General features: G+C 38.3%; 1 protein-coding gene across 1 annotated transcript in view; it reads left to right on the forward strand.

Moving 5' to 3' along the window:
- The window catches only part of LOC136794202 (uncharacterized), a 134,038-nt gene that overhangs the window by 112,365 nt on the left and 825 nt on the right, over positions 1-20,848 (forward strand). The window contains exon 9 of the mRNA XM_067033496.1: positions 11,290-11,526. The gene's annotated coding sequence lies outside the window, so the exon portion shown is untranslated. The remainder of the gene's footprint in view (positions 1-11,289; positions 11,527-20,848) is intronic.

Below are 20,848 nucleotides of genomic sequence, written 5' to 3' on the forward strand. Positions count from 1 at the left end.
TTTGGAAGCAAAGTCAGAAAGAAGGAAGACTTTTTTCTTCTTTGCCTTTTTCACCCAATTATGTCACTCTTCTGGGTAATATGCGCAGCACAGACTTGGTGCTTCTCTGTAGGATAATGTGAGGGTGAGAAGTAGTCTGTCTCAAAAAGAAAATATGCTGGTTATTATGGCAAAACATAGCCTATAATTCAATTCATTGTGCTGCCAGACAACTTGACTATAACCTCTCTGTGGCCAGGAACTCTATGCTATTCATCTTTGTAGCTACCTTGCCTATTACACCTGTCATGCCTGTCATGTTTACTAGGGAATCAGGAGGTATCATCATTTCACACAAAATGATAGCCTATTGCCACCATTTTTAGAATAATTTCAAAGAATACACAGTTAACCCCTAATATTAATGCACCCTTGGAGCTTTAGGTCAGTAGGTCTGAAAAGAGCCTCTTGAATAATCATCCTTTCCCTCCTCCAAAGCTCTGTTTCTCCATATAATCTGGGGTCAGTAACAGCAGTAAGAAAGCCAGCAGCAGTCACATATGTGCAAGTCAAGCTTCTCTCCATCTGCTTCCTCCTTAGGGAAAATCTAATGCTAAAATGACTTTCTAAGGGGAGGAAGCACAGCTGTTTTCACCACCATCTATGGCGTCACGGGATAAAAAAAAACCCGCTTCCTTTCCCCTTAAGCTCTGGTTTCTTTTGGACACGTTTTGGATGGCAGCGATAATTCATTTTGCTGCTGGGATGCTGGTTCCAACAGCACCTCCTTTGCTGCTCTGGCCTCCACCCCATTTATCTCTGGCCCTGGGAGCCAGGGAGACAGGGCTATTTCTATCTCAGGCATCTGTGTTTTTGATCAGCTCATGTGTTAGGCCAATCTAAGTGTGAGGAGGAACTGAAACTACTTCACACTTGTCTGAAGTAGTGCCTTCATTTGGGTGAGGGGCAGAGAAATGTGTGTTGATGCCGAGATGCCTGAGTCAGAGGGCAGAGATTCTGGCAGGGACACCGTCACTATCTTTGAGAGTCCTGGTGGAATCCAAGAAATGTAGAATGTGAGTTATAGAGGAAAACTTTGGACAAATCTGGCAAAGTCTTCATATTTCTTTCTCTAAGAATGAAACTATGTCTAGATAGAATCACTTTTTATTTTTCCAGCCCCCAAAATAAGATTATAGCCTGGCCAAGTGACCTCAAGTTTTTTACTGTAGTTTACTCACCTATGTGGAGGTCCTGATTGTCCAGAGGAGCTCTAACTTTAAACATTAAAATTGTATATTAATAACTCTTAGATTCTTTTATTTCTTTCATGTAATATCATTCTTCTCAAGAAGGAACACTTAATTCTAGTTAGTTTGAAGGGCCTGACATTAGTATGATTTCAATGCTTCCCGTATGATTGTTGTACAGCCAGGGCCTAGAACCACTGACTGAGAATCCATAAAAGCATCTCACTCTAAAGTGTAATTTGATAAGTCAAAGATTTACTAATAACTTACTGATATAATCTATCGAGTGGTTTCTTACTCCAGACTATATATACTCCAGTATATAGTTGGCATCTTTAAATTTTATAATTTGTTTTCAGTACAGAAATATATTGGGATTGGAATATAGGGCTAAGTGACTGTTTCCTTTGTGACTTAACAATGATACTATGAGAGCTTACATTTTATGGTCCCTTACACTTTATCAACAGCATTTATACAACCTCATTTTATTTTGGAAACAATTCCACTTGGTCAGTATTTTGGCATTTGTAATGATATGAGAGAAATATTTCTAGAATACTTCATGAGGAATATTATCAGAAAAGTAGCTTTTCTCTCTGCACACGGTCCACCCTGTGGTCCCAGCAAAGGTCAAAGTCGGGGATGTGAAATAGAAAAACACTTGACAAACCCAAAGATGTGTAAAGCCGGCCCCTTTCACCCCATGTAGGAAAGGGAAGGAGGAAAGGCTACAAAATGAGGGGAGGTGATTGGTGAGACATGGTTGCAATGCCTTTCTTTCTCTGGGTTGAAAGTCCCGGAGGGCATCTGGGACAGTGGCAGCCATGTTGAGAGGAAATCTGAAAGCAGAGCTGTACTCTGGTCTCCCATTGAAACATAGGAATAGAGTAAAAGTGGAAGCAGGACTTTTGTGTCCTGCTTGTAATAATTGTGTAAAGTTCCATGTGACTTGGAAAGGCCACAGATGTTCTCTTGGCTCCTACAAGAAAGCAGAAGGTTGACAGCCATTGGCTTAATCTGATGCTATGAAGTGGAGAATATAGACAGGACTCAGAGAGCTCTGAATCAGTGAAAACCAAGGTTGGGTCAAGTCCTTAGGGGAGGGCAACTCCACAGCTATTTTAGTTCTCCCCTGAACTCATGGAAACTGCTCCAGACTCCCGGGTTATCTAACTGCTTCTTCCTTGTCAAAGTTACCTAACTGTGTCTCTTCTGAATGCACACTGGTCTAGAGTTAAGTGGCAGCTGAATGGTTTAATGTGGATGAGTCACACTGAGAGGGGTGGACTAGAAAGACCACGTGGTCAGACAGACCTCATCCCGTTCCAGCACTTTCTAGTTCGTTCTCCTTAAGCAAGTCATTTAACACCTCTCAGCTGAGAATTCTTCTCTCAGCATCAGACACTTACATGTAGCTCTTAGAGCAATATAAAAATTAACTACATAACTCTACTCATTAATTTTGCTCTCCTTGGGTCATTGCAGAACTGGGCCTGGTCTATAGTGAGTGCTTATAGTGGTCTATAAGCAATCGTTGAATGAACTGAATGAATGTCTCAGCCAAGAGGCTTTTAGCTACAAGTGGCAGACAACCCAACTCGGATGCTCTTCAAAATGAATAAAATTTTAATATATAGGATAACATAATTGAGAAAGTCCAGAAACTTGGCAATGATTCATTATGGTTGAATTGAAAGCCCCATTTTGGGGTTTTTTTTTTCCTTTTGTAATTCTCTAACTTTGACTTCCTGCCCATGCTGACTTCTTCATAGCTGTACTGATAGCTGCAGGAGTCCTAGACAAAGACAATTCAGAGAAAAAGAGGACGTTTTTGGTGATTCTATCTTCGGAGTGAGGAAATGTCTTTCCCAGAACTCCCATCAAGGTTCTCTTCTTGTCTCATTTGACCAAATTGTAACACATGCTCACTTTTGAGTCGAACTCTCAATTAATGCAGTGCACTGACTGCCCAAGGCCTGGGCTCCTGCGTCCATCACTTCAGGGACAAAGGGATTATCCTTAGAATAATCAGTCTCTGAGGCTAGCAAAAGGGCCAGCTCTGACTGAAGTACCTGGGTCATATGTGGGAGGGGTGGGTACTTGAACCCAAATTAAGGTACTTTTTTTTTTTTTTTTTTTTCCGGTACGCGGGCCTCTCCCGCTGCGGAGCACAGGCTCTGGACGCGCAGGCTCAGCGGCCATGGCTCACGGGCCTAGCCGCTCTGCGGCATGTGGGATCCTCCCGGACTGGGGCACAAACCCGTGTCACCTGCATCGGCAGGCGGGCTCTCAACCGCTGTGCCACCAGGGAAGCCCTAAGGTACTTTTTGGAAGGAGAAAATGGATGCTGGTGAGACAATCAACACTAATATTTACCACAATATGTAAGCACCAGCCACGGTATTTGACATGTAGTGGGCTCTCCATTAATGCTGCCTTCGTTTCTCTTATAAGCAGGACTTGTATAAGAACTCAAAGGAAGTGAACAAGTTTTTGGGGGTGGACAGTAAGTAGATTAGTGGGATTGGAGGAGGATGGAGAGTATATCAGTCAGAATCCCAGGAGCAAACACATAATACACTCAGATGAGGCGACTGAGGAGAATTTTTATAAAAGGGCTATTTACGAAAGCAAAGGGAACCAACCAGGGATAGAGAGGCACTGCAGTGTTGGCAATGAGGGGGTGTGTTACTACCCCTAGGACTGAAGGAGCAATGGGAGGAAACTGTTAATAAACCTGGACAGAGTAGCTCTCAGTAGTAGGGGTCAGAGTGGAGGAAGGGAGGGGATTTTGCCTCTTGGGGTACATTTGGCAATGTCTGGAAACATTTCAGATAGTCATGACTTATGAGATGCTATTGACGTCTAGTGGGTAAAGACCAGGGATGCTCTTACACAGATCTATACAATAAAGTATTATCCTGCCCAGAATGCCAATAGTGTCAAGGTTGAGAAACCCTATACCAGAGAAAGCACTGTGAAAACAGAGGGGTGCTCAAAGTCTGGCCTTTGCATATAACTCCAAGCAGCCAGAGACAGGGAGAGCGCTCGAGCAAGAGGTACCCTCCCTGCCTCCTGCTGGCCCATATCCCCATGGCTCCCACTGAGTAGCAGGCTCATTTTTGTAGTTCAGCAATTGTTTAACTGGTTTTGGTGGCCTTCGAAAGCCTATCCATTGGATGGAGAACAAACCTATTATAGAAAGGTTCATCATATGACTATTACCTTCTTTAGTTTTGCATAGGGGTTAATAAGAAAATAGTCATTTGAGACTGTCCTATGTAAAGAAATGAAAGACTTAATTTTCACTGGTTTTTGCCACTCTGGCCTCTGACCAGCATGTTTGAGAATTAGACATATATACACTATTGATACACTATATGTACCCATATATACACTATTCATACTATATGTATAAAGTAGGTAACGAATGAGAACCTCCTGTATAGCACAGGGAACTCTACTCAGTGCTCTGTGGTGACCTAAATGGGAAGGAAATCCAAAAGAGAGGGGATATGTGTATATGGATAGCTGATTCACTCCGCTGTGCAGTAGAAACTAACACAACATTGTAAAGCAACTATACTCCAATAAAAATTGTAAAAAAGAAAGAGAATTAGATGTGGGGTTTTTTTTTTTTTTTTTTGGCCTTATCCTAGAATTCTTTCCCCTTAAGTAAGTATGGAGCAAACTTTTGTGTAGTTTATTATCTGAGCTTGTTATTTATCAATAATTAATTAGAAAAAGTATATATGGAAAATATGGACGTTCACTCCTTTCTTACTTCATGCACTTTTGAAGGTGTTCATCCTGTTGTCTGAGACATTCCACTTCAGGGTGTTTCAGCTGGAGGATAACTTGAAAGAAGACACTCTGAAACTTTAACAAATTAAAGTAATTTAAGACCTTGCGCCCCTTGGCTAAGTAGTAGTAAAGCCATGCCAGACAGAATGTTCACCAGGACTACAGCCATGTGAAGACATTCAAGGCTCTTTACAGTGAGATTCAAGATAAAAGCACACTTATGAGTGAAGTAAGAAGCCTAATTTTGTGCTGCTGATAATTAGCTTCTTGTTTGCTTCTTTCTAGAATTTTTACTATTAGATTTATTTATTTACAGCTAAATAAACGGAGTCATCTAACATATTATAAACAAATATGGGCATATTTATCAAATTGTATCTGTGGAATGTCTTGGAGATTTGTAATTATTTTATCTTAAAATTCAAACCCAAACAACTGCTTGGTTCATGCAGTTCTAATAAGTTGGTAGCGATGAACAGAAGTCACAGTCTTGGAGACCCTTATAACTCACTTAGGATGTGCCCCCCCCCATACCTACAGTGATGGAAATGACAAGTGCAGCCCACAGAAGTAAAAAAATAAAAGCTCTGACAGATGCATCCTGGACCTAGAAAAACCTGTGTAGAAATACAAATCTGGAAGATTTGTAGTAAAATTTTTTTCGGTTACTCCACTTAAATTTCTGTGTGAAGCTATAGTAGTTTTGAGGTTGTTTTTTTTTTTAAGCAAGCTGAATAGCAAGGTATTAACTATAGACCGCAAAAACTTCAAGGGAAGTATGCAGAGAAATTCATTTAGTCTACTGATTATGCCTCAGCTGAAAGAGCATGGTTTCTGTTTTGTTTTTGATAAGCCATTGAATTGAAATTAAGATTTGAATATCAAAAAGAAGTTAGAATTTCAGGAGATGAACCCAAACCACTAAAACTCTGAGAGATAAAAAGATGTTCTTTATAAATTTCATTATTGCATCTCCTTTTCCAGCCTCCCCGCTGTCCAACAAAATCCTTCAGAAAGTAGTTACATGTAAAAATCAAACATAGTGAGCCACATTTTTTTCCCTAAAGAGAATATACTCAGAATATTTTCAAAACTTCTTTAAGAACGGAGGCAGATAGTGACAACCTTGAAAAACTTGAAGTGAGAGTCCAGGGACTCTCAAAATTAGGCTTCTTACTTCACTCATAAGTTTGTTTTTATCTTGAATCTCACTGTAAAGAGCCTTGAATGTCTTCACATGGCTGTAGTCCTGGTTTAACACAAAACCTCCTGCAGAAAGCTCACATGAGCCACCAGAGAGGTCTGGTGAGAGAATATTACTTTGTGGACATAGATGCCCAAACTTTACCTTCACTCCCCCAACAGTTGCAATGGAACCATTCCTTTGAACAGCCAGGAAATAAACTCAATTTTAGCTTCAGTGTTTTCCAATGAGGCAACCTACCAATTATACCCAAAGACACTCCCTCACTCCCCTGTCACTCCAGGCCAGCACCTCTTGCCACACTCTACATAACACTCCAATGCCTTCCATATGTGCCTATGTCTATGTACAAATCATCCATAATACACAATTTTTTTTTGAGTGGAGACATTACTCTGTATTCCAAGTTGTCTAAGGCTATTCTGTATGACGAATATGCTGATAACTTTCCGCTATTATTCATCTATTTGGCCAATCACCTCTCAGCATGTCTTCTAGCTCCGATGGCACACATAATCACAGCTTATCTCTTGATCATACATTGGAGCTCAACACAGTTTTATCTCTGAAACTACATACTGTAGCAGATGTATCTTCCATTATGCCTCTGCCCTTTTTACTCATCTTCCTGGACTGGGAATCCTAAAAGTGGCAATCTTGGAAAGCAAGGTAATGAATCACAGGTCCTACGACACGTCTGCTCTCCTTCCAGACCATATAAAAGTGCTTGCTATAAAAGTGATGGATTCCCTAAGCTTGTTGTTCATCTCCTGTGACACACTCCACTCGGTGTTCAGGTTCTATCTGACTCTCTGTACAGCCCTGTGGAATTTGGAGCATAGGGAACCAGCACATACATACTGATATGTCTGCTAATGCTTTTGCTATGAGCAATAAAGGCCTTTGTTTCTGACGGAGCGTCTTGTGTCTCGCAACCACGGAACTGCAGAAGGCTACTTACTCACATTGCATAGCTATTTCATTCAGTGTTCTACTGCTTCCAGCCTCCCTCCACTCTGTCAAACTTATTTAAGTAGGATAAAATCTCCACAGCTGTGAGCCCATACATCTACCTAAATGCACGGGCATTCCCTTCTACCCTTCCTTCCCTCCTGGCTTCTGGTTTTATCTATCTATCTTCTATATCTATCTATCTATCTATCTATCTATCTGTCTATCTATCAATCCATCCATCTCTATCTACTTATCTGTCATCTACCATTTTTTTCATTTATTCAACAAACATTTACTGAGCATCTCCTTTCTTTCAGGCACTGTTCCAGAATATGCAAATTCAGGAGCAAGCACAACAAGCTAATATCTCTCATTGTTATATATTTATCTTCATCTTTATTTGAAAAAAAATATTGAAAACAGATTTCAAGGAATACATACAAATAGCACAATCCATACTAGATATAGGTAAACGAGATGAACAACAAAGAGAAAAGGGGTAACAGTGCTTAGGGGTGAGAGTAATACAAAAGATGAAACATGTTTTTGCTGCAAATTTGTCTCTAAGGTTTATGCTGAGATTTTCTAAGTTCTCTGGGTATGGAAAAGCTTCCTAGAATGGACACATCTTTCAAGAAGCCCCAATGGCCAGGCACATAATTATCTTTCTTGTGAGATTCTTTCGAGTTGAAAGCGCTCTGCTATTCTGTGGGAGCATCTAATCATGGGGACCAGGATTAAACCACAGAGTAAGAGCTCATCTAAGCCACGCCCATTTCCTGGGCTTAGGTTCTTCATTCATAAATTGGTCTATTGTACTCTATAGCTTGTGTGTCTTCACTACTGTGGTATTATCTGTGTTATAGTATACAAATGCAGGGATATATGAAGGTGAAGAGTGATTATGACTCTAATCTGAGAGAGAAAAAAATGTCCCTTTGGATAGATTCCTGTACGTGTAGAAAATTCATATTAATTCCTTCACTTGTCCTTCATGGTACCCAAGTGCTAGCGTTTCAGCTCCTTAAGATGCTAACTTGTTCTTTAAGACATCCTTCATATATTAAACTCTTGCAATAAGGGTTTCTCAGCATGTTACTAAAGGATGTCTGCATTTGTCTAAATGCTTATTTAAAAAAGAAATTGGGATTTAGTGCTTGTCGGCACTAATGGAATCAATGGTACTTTAATATATGTTAATGGTACTTCAGTTCACTTAACAGCAGAAAACAGTGTGGTTATTAACCAAACATACTGTTGTTCCAAATGAAAGAAAAAGTGTATGGAATCTAGAAAAGGCAAAGATGGCACATGATTGTGCTAGTGTGAGGTCATTTGAACCTAAATGAAATCTATGCATTTTTCTTCTTTGCTGTGTTTTAGTCCGAAGGGTAAACAGAATTGTAATGGCAGGTGTTGGTGAGACTATCATGCATCTTATCAAAATTGAAGGTAAAAGAACTTGCTTAATGCTCCTCTGTGTGAAATTTCAGTGAGATGCTAACTGTCAGCTGCTAGCTCTAGGAAAGGATTTTTCCTCCCCATTGATGTAAATATCTTTAAAAGACCAAGTGAATAAGAGGGCAATAAGGGAACATGTATTCTAGAAGAGCAGAGAAGGACAGTGCATTTGGTTAGACCTTAGCTTATCATATTAAACTCAACAAAATGAGAAGGCAAATTAATGGTTGAGGACTTGACTCATATACCTTGCTTTTGAACCTCCAAGGCTTCCTTTACCTTGCACCTGTATAGAGTTCTTTTAGTGTTCATTTCTGGATGCATTCATTACACCTGGTGGCAGATTTTATGATTTAGACACTGCATGTTGTTAAGTCAAAGGCTAGAGATAATGTTATAAGAAAGTATGACATGATTACCTTCCAAAAGAAAGAACTACTTTTCCAATTGCTATCTATATCAAACTGATCCTTAATACTTCCTAGTATGGCTGATCCTTAGCTTTTCTAAAGTCTGGTGAAAATTTTCTGCAGTTAAAAGATTAGTCAAGCATTTTGAATTAGTGGAGAATGTGCTAAACTTTTGGAATATTTTGTGTAGTTACTGGAAAATATTTATTTTGTTCATCTTTCTTTAACACTTGTGTTATTCTTCTTTGGGATGGAATATAATAGACTTACATCCTTAGCTGAAAGAAAAAGTCACTTCAATTCTTACAATTGATTTTTAAACTTTTACTTACTGGTTTATGGACTCTAAAAGGATCATCTCTGAAGTAAAACCTGTCTCAAGTCTTGTATAGAATGCATAATTTTTGGCATTGTTGGAAACTGAAAGGATGTCTAATGATTAAATGTTTGAAATACTAAATTAGAAATCAGGAAACTTAAGGTATTATCTCAGCTCAACACACCGTGGTCTCAGATACTGTGCATTGCTGAGTTGTTACAAAACCCAATAAGGCAATTTTAAGAAAGTGCTTTGTACTTTTTGGAAGAAAGTTTTTACATCAATATAAAGCATCAATATCAGTCGCTTGAAGTGCCATTGCCTGAAATCTGGGAGTCAATACAGTATTCTCTATTGCTAGTGTCTAGTTACATAAAATACTCTAAGATTATACTGTCAACTTAATACCCATGCAGGGTTTTTGTTAATGCACACTCTAAAAGGGGATGCTAAACAATGAGATCAATGAACTATTAGAAATCACTCTGTATGTGGGCAACATGTCTTCCTGTATCATCCCTCCTAGTTTCCTAAAGAAACATTTTCCTACCTTGAATTTCAACAGGTTATATTTACTTTCACATCACAAACATAGTGTCTAATTTTTTTTCTCTTTTTAAGAACAATGGAAAACAAAAATCATTCGTTTTGAATATTTCTTAAAGGGAACCAATAATTCCACTGTGAAACTACACCAGGCTGCTGGACATGAGTCAAACAGCAATGAATTACATTGTGGGATGAATTACTGTGGGAGCCACAGCTCCCACCCAGAAAGATTAGACTGCCTAGAAGGCAAGTATATATGTAACACAATTTCTGCCACAAGACTGTAGCTATTTTCAAATTTTAAGAAAATGTATTTCAGGTAGCATTCTTAGCATTTTAACATGGGGCCATTTTCTTCAGTGTTCTCTTCAGGGTGAATATCTATCAACCTACAAAATGAGAATTCAGCGCACATGTCAAACTTTCAAGGAGGGACACTGGGAGGTGATAATGCCCAAAAGATAAATTGGAAAGTTACCATAGGTATTAGCCTGTGTAAATGCTGCTTTCGATTTGTGTAGCAGCCACTGTAGCACTTTCAGAACAAGATAATGAATTAAATGTAATTCTTGGCTGTCCCCCGAAGTCCTAATAAGGACCAAGCCGCTGAATCCAAACTGATTTGAAACCTATCCTGGAACCATGACATAGATGCCTCACTTTCATTCTATAATTGAGCCAAGACAAGCTTTAATATAGCTTAATTTCTATCCTTGAAGGCACTGACAAGAATGGGTGTTGAATTACAGCAAAATCTCATGTGTTTTCTTGTTTTATGAAGGACTCAATAAATGCTAAGACTTGTCCTTGGTTCTCATTTCTTAAGTGGGATGGTGTTTATATTTTAGCCCAAAGAGGCATTGCTGTTATCTTATGCTTCCTTTTAAAATCTGTTAACCAATATAATAATGACAGTATAAATCATCTCATTTGTTAAATGGTTCTCTAGGCTGGCCTTAAGAAAACGTTAGTTTTAGCTAAAACACTTCAATCACTCAACATGACCTCACCTGATACAGTCTGGTACTCTGAAGGAGATAAATAAGATATTTCTCATCTTAGGAGCTCACAATAAATTTAGATGGAGGAAGTGGACAGTAAAATTGAAACACTTGGATATTAATATGAAAAAAATCAACTCAGATTTTAGCATATGAAATTCATTTTAAGTGGACAGAAAATGTTGCAGATTTTGTTTGTTTGGCCTTCCAATATTAGCTATTGCTATGAGTGTCTTGAGAAGGAGTTTGCAATGAGGAAAAATTGTGAGGTTGAGTTAAGAAGGGCTTATCTTCTTTGGAATATGCAAGTTGATATTTTCTAAATTCAATTTGTATTTTAATTCATGTTTTGCAGGGCTTTTCCAAAATTGGTTCAACCAACCAGTAAATCAAAAAGGATTCATTAAAGCATTTCATTGCAAGGCACTGTTTATAAAAAAGTAAGAAGATAGCATCAGTTAGGTTTGAATGCTGTACAGAGAGCACCAGCTTATGGAGTCAAGATTTTCTAAAAGAAGAGGCAGAATGACTGAGAGCTCCCTCGTCCACAACCAAGTCATCAGAGCAACTCCACTTCCATGAGGGCACCCAGGTTACTGCTTTACTAGTTTTGAAGCTCTTGCTGGCCCTGAGACCACAGTCTTACACTTTTCTATCTGATCTCTTGCCTCTAACTACTTTGCAATTTGCCCTCTTGAATGTCTCTGTAACCAGACTCCAAGTTCTACCCAACTCTGAGTGTCTTGTCATCCAGTCTCCAGGGTCATTCCAGCCAGTGGCCCAGGCTCTTGTGGGATTTCCACTTTTTAAATCTGTGTGGAAGTTTCTCTCCGATTATCCTCCAGATGTGTTGAGTTCAAACCCTCAGTGTATGATACTCTTCGTAGTACCAGGTGGGCCTTTGAGACTTGCAGAATTCAGACTCAGAACGTGGTTTCTAATTAAGAGACCTCTAATCCACCTCTAAGAGAGGTGGATCTCTCTTTTGAGCACTGACACTGAGGGGGTGGCCCCAGTAAGTTGTGCTGAGCCTCCAGCGACCACAGCATAGAGGTCAGCATCCCATATCCTTCTGGAAGGAGAAGGAAAGCTGTGGCCTCTGCCTCATTTGCCAGGGAGCCTGGCATACTCTTGTTTGTGTGACTTCTGTGGAATTAATATAAGTCAGATAGCATTCTTTCTATTGAAGCTCTTACAACCAAATACTTAACACAGTATAAAACCAGAGCTTTTCTGGGTTTGAAGAAATGGAGTCATTTTGAGAAGAAAGAAAATTGTAGCTTCTGGAAAAACAAGATAAAAAAGCAATGAGATCTGAACAGTAGTAAATGTATTGTTTTATTCAATGAGAGAGAAGACAAAAAATTTGCATATACTTAACGATTTCCTAAAAGCATAGCTTTATTTATTTATTTTTGTACTTAGTCTCTGCTTATGGTTTGGGACATTTCATTAAAAAATGTTAAATTAAATGTTCCCTATTTATAAAAAACAAAAACAAAACAAAACAGAATATCTTTGCATTAACAAAAGGCATGATGTAGAAAATAACTTGGCAGAGATGGAGTCCAGACAACATCAGAGTTGCTTGGGAGAACCTGGGGTCAAGCATCAGATTGGCATATAGTCTTGAGAGCAGGGCCACATCACACAGTAAACAGGAATTCACACAAAGAAGCACCGAGAGTCCCAGAGGGAGATTCAGGATACTAAAATCAGGGTCCTGCATTGATAATCAAATGGGAATTCATGTGTCATGAAAAAGAACAGGGCTATCAGGCAAGGTGGCTCTTAACAGATTTCTTCAGTATCAGTGAGCTTTCACTGGTCCAATCTAATTTGTAAACAGATAAACCAGTGGTGTCTTCAGGGTAGCTGAGGCTTCTGACACAATCTCTGTGATAAAATTTCATTATGTGAGGATACGAAGAGAAATAGGCACATAAAAACTAGTCAAATAAATCCATATATCTAAAAGACGTTCTATGTTTCTTATAATCTATTCATCACAGGTGTGAGAAAGAATCCCTTCAACAAGAAAAAATTGTTTAAAATTGGATATTCATTCCAAAGTATGAAGATCCTATATCTTTTATGCTTCCCTCTTACATTATCCATCAAACAGCAAATAAAGTCATGTGCAGAGGTTTGGGGAGAGTCCCCAGTGAGGGCTACTGTGAAGACAAATGGTTAATGTCTGCTCTCCCAGCTGCTCAGTTAATTACTGTAATAGAAAACATCTTGAGGGAAAACACTGCATACAGTTATTAGCAATTAACCCACAACTCTAAAAATCACAATTCTTACTAATAATAGAACATTGCCCAGCCAGCCTCATTATAATCTCTAAGCAAGAGTCTTGTATTTTCAGAACATGTGAAATCTTGTAGGTTACTACTATTTCAAATGCAAATAGGAACTTGGGATGATGAATATGACATTGAGAAATGCAAAATGGAGTAGAGAAGAGAAACAGAGAGGCTATGATTTATGTGGTAATAGACTAATTCCCAGACATGCAAATGATTCAGATATATTAGTCAAAAGAACTTCCCTCTGAGTGTTTACTACAATTACAGGGCTTGGTGGTATTAATGGTTGATGGTATTAAAGTGGTAAAGAAGGTGGGATAAAAGAATGCAGGGCAGGAGAAATCCACGAACTAAAATAAACAGATATGGTATTGCTTTGTTTTTCTTTGAATCATGGAATCTTCTTAGACACAGCAGGTCATGAAGCTCCAATGCTTTTCCTCCCATTTGGATATGTTTCATCTACTGTTCCCCATATTGTTGACCTCATTCAATGCTTACCAGTCTTCTTGCCTTTCTAGAACACACTAAGTTTATTCTTGTCTCAAAATCTTAACGCTTGCTTTTACTTCTGTCTGTAATATTGGTCGCTCAGGTTGGGTGTGACTGCCTCCTAAGAATGCAGATATCTACATAGAAAAGGCCTGATCACACTATACAATAGCCTGCCTCTCCTTTCTCTTTCCGTTCTGTAACATTCTCCTATTTTTCCATACATATACATCTATCTGATAGAGTAGCCTATTCTATTATTTCTTTTCTTTTCTTTTTCTTTCTTTTTTTTTTTTTTTGTTGCGGTACGCGGGCCTCTCACTATTGTGGCCTCTCCTGTTGCGGAAAACAGGCTCCGGACACGCAGGCTCAGCGGCCATGGCTCACGGGCCCAGCCGCTCCGCAGCACGTGGGATCTTCCCGGACTAGGGCACGAACCCGTGTCCCCTCCATCGGCAGCCGGATTCTCAACCACTGCGCCACCAGGGAAGCCCTCTATTATTTCTTAATTTATCATATTAGGCAGTATTTATTGACTTCCTCCCTATTTTGGATCCATTATACCCCACTCCAAACCTTGCTTTCCACTATGCCTTCAGTAGTTGTTTCACAAATCTGTGTCAATATTTGCATTATTTTATAGATGGCATATTGTTTGCAACTACACCAAATAATGTCAGGATATTTACTTTCTCAATAAACTTTGTTTTTTCTTCAGTTAATAATTTTCTTGTGGGTTTTTTTTTTCTCATTGATCAGTAGTTAGTTTTCTCCCCAAGTGTTCTAATGCCTAGAAATAATTTCTGTAACTCCCAAACACAATGAATGACCCTCCTCCCCTTTTATCTTCCAGAGATTTTTCCTATATTCTCTACTTACTCACTGGCTGTAGGATGCTTTTTAATTTTGGCTCACAGTTTGGATTGTAAAAGTTCCCTTTGTCACCTTCCTGAGAATACTCTTTTCCATATTTTCTGGTTTCCATATTTTCCTTTCTTAGCTCACTTCCTCATTTTTCTGGGATATATCCTCCACTAGCTTCCTATGAAAGTATATGTGAGTGGTCAGTTTTTTGAGCTTTTGTATGTCTGAAATATCTTTCTCTTAAACTTGATTGATAGTTCAGATTAGTATGGAATTCTAGGTTGAAAACCATTTCCCTCAAAACTCTGAGGTTATTATTCCCCTATTTTATATCACTTGGTATTTGTTTTCAGAAGCCCAATTCTATTCTGAATGATGTCCTTCGTATTGTACTCTGTCCCTTTTAGAATTTTCTCTCTGTCTCTGCTGTTGTGGAATTTCAAGATGATGCTTCACTGTGAGTTGTTGCCCACAAACTCTGTGTACTCAGTCCATCTGGAGATTCACGTCTTCTGGTTCTTAAGCTTTTTTGTTTGATGATTCCTCACCTTTGTTTTCTCTTCTGCTCTCTTTCTGCTTCTCCTGGATTAATCCACTCATTTTATTTCCTTTTATTTCCTAGCTTCTCTCTCTTCCTCCCTGTCTCTGTCCATCTGTCTCTCCTTTTACCTTCTGAGAGATTTCCTTGATTTTCTCTAACCTTTCTATGGAATGTTTTTTCACTGCAGTTATCCTATTTTTAATTTCAAAAAGGTATTTCTCAGAATGTTCCTTTCCATAGCAAAACATTTTTTTGGTGTATGTGAATGTAAGATATCCTCTTTCTTAAGATAATACTTATAATTTGGGAGGGAGGGGATTTTTTTCCTTTTCTTTCAGGTTTCTTTTATCTGTTATTTTCATGTGGTCTCTACATACTGGAAGCTTTCTTTATATCTGGTGATCTTTGGCTGATTATGTTTAAGAGTAAGCACTACAAAGATTACTAGAAAGAAGTTCTGCTTTTGTGGGTGGGTGTAGTCAAGTGGTAGACTTAACTGGAAGATTATCAATCACTGACCTTTTTATTGGGGTCTCCAGAAAACAGTCCTCCAACCTCCTCCATGGTGCAAGATATACAGTTGGATATAGGTTTTCTGGGACCACAAGTGAGAAGGGCCATGAGAGGTCTTTAGTTTATCCTGTGGACTTTCCACCTAATGCTCTTGTGTTTAGCCCTCTGCCAACCTCTGTTTTTCCACTGTGTCAAGGATAAACGCCTGCAATTCAATTTTTCCAGAGAATACATCATCTGTGTCTTGAGGGGTATAAGGAGAGGGAACATCAGGAAGTCAACTACCCTATACAGTTTACAAGCATACCCCTCATTTTAGGCATCACTCACTCCTTCCAGGTTTCTTCAAGCACCAGATTTCTCAGATGTTCTCTCTGGGGAGCTAGCTCACTTTTCTTCTCCTAGGCATTGCCTTTTACAGGCACCTACCTTGTAACTTTTGTGACTTCTATCTACCCATGCAATTAGTAATCCAGCATCAGGCTTCTATCTTCCAAACTCTTCTTGAAATAGTTGACTAGTTGTCTCCTCTCCCGTTCGTATTGGAGGATAGTATCTAAAAACATTTCTTTACTCTTCATTTAGTAAAATTTGGGGAGGGAACAGATATAAAATATTATGATCAATTCACTGTATTAAACTGAAACACTATTTTTTTTTTCAGGACACAGCATCTATTTTTTAAACTAGTTGTTATGTTTATCTAAAACAGTGGCTTTCAAGATTTAGTGTGCATCAGAATCATTTGAAGTTCTTGTTAAAACGAATTGCTATCGCTCACCTCCAGACTGGCTGATTCAGTTGTTTGGGGATGGGCCTGAGAACTATTTCCAACAAGATCCCAAGCAATGCTGATGCTGCTGGCTTGGAAGCCACACTTTGACAAACACCAATTTATATGTATGGACTTTTGGTTTAATTTACTCTGGTTCTAGCCTTCTGTATTCAGAAGTATGTGCCTGCTGAGCTCCTCATCATCCTTTATCACCTACCCCATATACATCCTCTGGAAGGCTTTGCAGACCATATAGAAAGCATATCCTCCCTCAAACTAACCCCTTTCTCCTCTATATTTTATTGCTACTTGTTATACTAATCACATAGGACAAGTCACGTGCCTGACTTCCATAGAAGAAAGTAAACTCTTCGTGCATGTAGCACCAGTCTTATTATTTATTTACATTCTTCTTCCTCCTCCTCCACTCTCCCTCCTCCCTCCAGTTCCCAATCTCCACTCTTTCCCCTGCTCCCCCTTCTTCATTTCTATTATGGGACTCATTGCCTCACATATAGAGGCATGATGAATGGAAGTTTTGCTACCACGTGCAGTTGATACATAGGACACAGGTTTGGAATGGTTTCTCTCAGAAGTTGTGAATGTCTTCATTCATTCATCAGTGTGTCATGTAACCATTGGCAGGCACATTCTTGAAGTCAGGCATGCAGATTACAGCAGCTTTACTCAAAGTAGCTGATCTGTGAACTCTTCATTACCTGGTCCCAAGGAAGATAAGGAGCTTACTTCAGAAGGAAATCAATGGACTGCTTACTTCACTGGGAAAGTCTTGCCATTAAAAAATATCAGCTGAACTAAATAGTGCACTTAGTGATGCAGTCTACTTGCATTCTGGCAAGAGCTTCTCATAGCGTCAGGGACGAGTATGAAACACGTTTCAGTTTGGCACTGGTCAGCAAACAGCATTTGGGTATAATTCACCTGTCATAAAATTTACCCTTTTAATAAGTGTACAACTCAGTGCTTTTTCATATTTTCACAAAGTTATACAACCATCACCACTACCTAATTTCAGAGTGTTTTCATTACTCCAGAAAGAAACCCTGTACCCATGAACACTCTCCATTTCCCACTGTCTCCCAGCTCCTGGTAACCACTAATTTACATTCTGTTTCTATGGATTTTTCTATTCTGTACTTTTCATATAAATGGAATCATAAATAAGTATGTGGCCTTTTGTATCTGGCTTCTTTCACTTAGCATAAGGTTTTCAAGGTTCATCCATATTGTAGAATATATCAATACTCCATTCCTTTTTATGACTGAATAATATTATGATGTATGGATATGCCACATTTTGTTTATCTGTTCATCAACTAATGGACATTTAGGTTCTTTCCGTTTTTTTGGCTTTTATAAGTAACACCGTTACAAATATTCTTGTACAAGTTTTTGTGTGGACATATATTTTTCATCCTCTTACAGTGGAATTGCTGGGGCGTATCGTAACTCTGTGTTTAACGTTTGGAGGAACTACCAAACTATTTCCAAAGTGGCTTCACGATTTTACATTCCCACCAGCAATATGTGAGGGTTTAAATTTCTCCACATCATTGTCAATACTTGTTACTGTCTCTTTGATTATAACCATCCTAGTAGGGGTGAAGCTATACCTTATTATGGTTTTGAATTGCATTTCTTTAGTGGCTAATGATATTGAGCATCTTTTCAATGTTCTTATTGGATATTTATGTATCTTCTTCGAGAAATGTCTATTCAAATCATTTCTCCATTTTTATTGTTGCGTGGTAAGCATTATTTATATATACTACCAACCAGTTCCTTATCAGATATGTGATTTGCAAATATTTTGTCCCATTCTGTGGGTTGTCTTTTCACTTTCTTGATAGTGTGGTGACTGCACTTTGTATACCATAGCGCCATACCTGAAGCTGTCTGTCTCATATGCTTCAGAAAACACACAGTCAAAACTACAGAAAATATTCCAGGTGCAAGCATGTACTATGTTTGTGTGAAAGTGGAGGATAATGAACTTTCAAATACACTAGCTTTGGGTTGGTGATTTAGAGCCTCAGCTATAACTTGGGCTTATCCTTCCAGAGAATAGCCTACAATGTTTCCTATCTTCTTACATGGGGTTTAAATGGATAGGCTCAAGACCATATTAGGTTTGATAATTTTTCCTTAGGTGGATATTTTTTCCTTATTTACACTGAGGTTCATTCGTCACTACTATGCTCAGTGATTCACTCTTGTGAAACCCTCCTCTGATTTATCCATATTGAGTTGGAGAGGAATGGAAAGTCCTATACTATCAATGATTGATTTTGATCTTTCCTGGATGTGAATGCTTAGTTTATAAAAGGTGAGCTAATGGCACAGTATGAGTAGCTTATTGCAGCCAGGGCCTAAATAACTGGACCCACTATGAAGCACGTATCAGGCTGTGTTGCTCCATCTGTGTGTTCTTTAGGATTGGATTTATTCAACATTAGCATGGTTAGTTGTAGAGGCATTGATAGTGGCTGTTAGGATTTGATCAGTTACCCAAGGCATTCAGACATTAAAAATTGGAATTCAGAATAAAAGCTTCCAGGGAAAGGATTTTTGTATTCACTTTTTCTTCTTTGACAGAAAAAAAAAATGTTAGGAAAAGTGGGCTTTATGCAAATAATAGTAAAGAAGCTCTTTACATACAAAAATTAGCTTTAAGTCACCCCAGATAGTCAAAGCAATCTTGAAAAAGAACAAAGTTGGAGTCCTCACATTTCCTGACTTCAAAATATACTACAAACCAACAGTAATGAAGATGGTATGGTTATGGCAAAAAGATAGATATATAGAACAATGGAACAGAATAGAAAACCCAGATATAAACCCTTGCATATATGGCCAAACAATTTTGACAAGGATGCCGTAACTACACAGTGGGGAAAGGGCAGTCTCTTCACCAAATGGTGCTAGGAAAACTGAATATCCACATGTAAGAGACTAAAGTTAAACCCTTATCTCACATCATATACAAAAATTCACTCAGAATCGATTAAAGACGTAAACATAAGACCTAAAACTATAAAAGTCCTAGAAGTAAACAAAGGGGAAAAACTTTAAGACATTACATTTGGCAATGATTTCTTGGACATGATGCCAAAAGCACAGGCAACAAAAATAAAAATAGACAAAGGGGACTACATCAGGCTTAAGAATTTCTGTGAATCATAGGAAACAATCAACAGAATGAAAGGCAACCTAAGGAATGGGAGGAAATCTTTGCAAGTCATATATCTGATAAGGGGTTACTATCTAAAATATATAAGGAACTTCTGCAATTCAACAACAAAAACAAATTACTTGATAAAAAATGGGCAAATGATTTAACAGACAGTTCTTTAAAGAAGATATACAAATGGCCAACAAACACATGAAAAAATGCTCAGCATCCCAAATTGTAAGAGAAATGCAATAAAAAGTACAATGAGATATCATCTCACACCCATTAGGATGGTGACTATCAAAAGAATAGAAAATAACAAGTGTTGGCGAGGATGTAGAGAAATTGGAACTCTTGTGCGCTGTTGGTGGAAATATAAACAGGTGCAACTGTTATGGATAACAGTATAGAGGTTTCCCCCAAAATCAAAAATAGAATTACCATATGATCCAGCAATCCCACTTCTGAGTATATATCCGAAAGAATTTAAAGCAGTATCTTGCAGAGATATTTGCACACCCACATTCATTGCAACATTATTCACAATAGCCAAGAGGTGGAAGCAACCCAAATGTCCATCAACAGATGAATGGATAAACAAAATGTGGCATATACACACAATGGAATAATATTCAACCTTAAAAAAGAAGGAAATCTGTCACATGTTACAACATGGATGAATCCTGAGGACATTATGCTAAATGACATAAGCCAGTCATAAAAGAACAAATACTGTATGATTCTACTCATAGAGTGTCTAAAGTAGTCAAAATCATAGAAACAAAGTAGAAAGTTGTTTGCCAAGGGCTGAACAGAGAGGGGAAGGGGGAATTCCTGTTTAATGGGAATAGAGTTTAAGTTTTGCAAGGTGAAAACGTTCTAGAAATCTATTGCACAACAATGTGAATATACTGTATATTTAAAAATGGTTAAGACAGTAAATTTAATGTTATATGTTTTTTTAACATACACACATACACACACACGAAATTAGCTGTGTAAAGTACAGTTTCCAAAAAAGTACAAGTCAAATGTTTATCTGGGCTGATCTTCTAATTATGTTCTAATAAATATACATAATTCTGGAGTTGGTAATTCTATTATAACTCACATCTGATTGGTCAAGTCTTTACGGCCAATGAGTAGCACAGAACTGAGAAATTATGTATTAATCACTAGACAGATATCTTAGCAGTTTTATGCTAAATTTATCATTTTCCTTAA

This window comes from Kogia breviceps, chromosome 5 (genome assembly GCF_026419965.1).
Source record: "Kogia breviceps isolate mKogBre1 chromosome 5, mKogBre1 haplotype 1, whole genome shotgun sequence".
Taxonomy (NCBI): Eukaryota; Metazoa; Chordata; class Mammalia; order Artiodactyla; family Physeteridae; genus Kogia; species Kogia breviceps.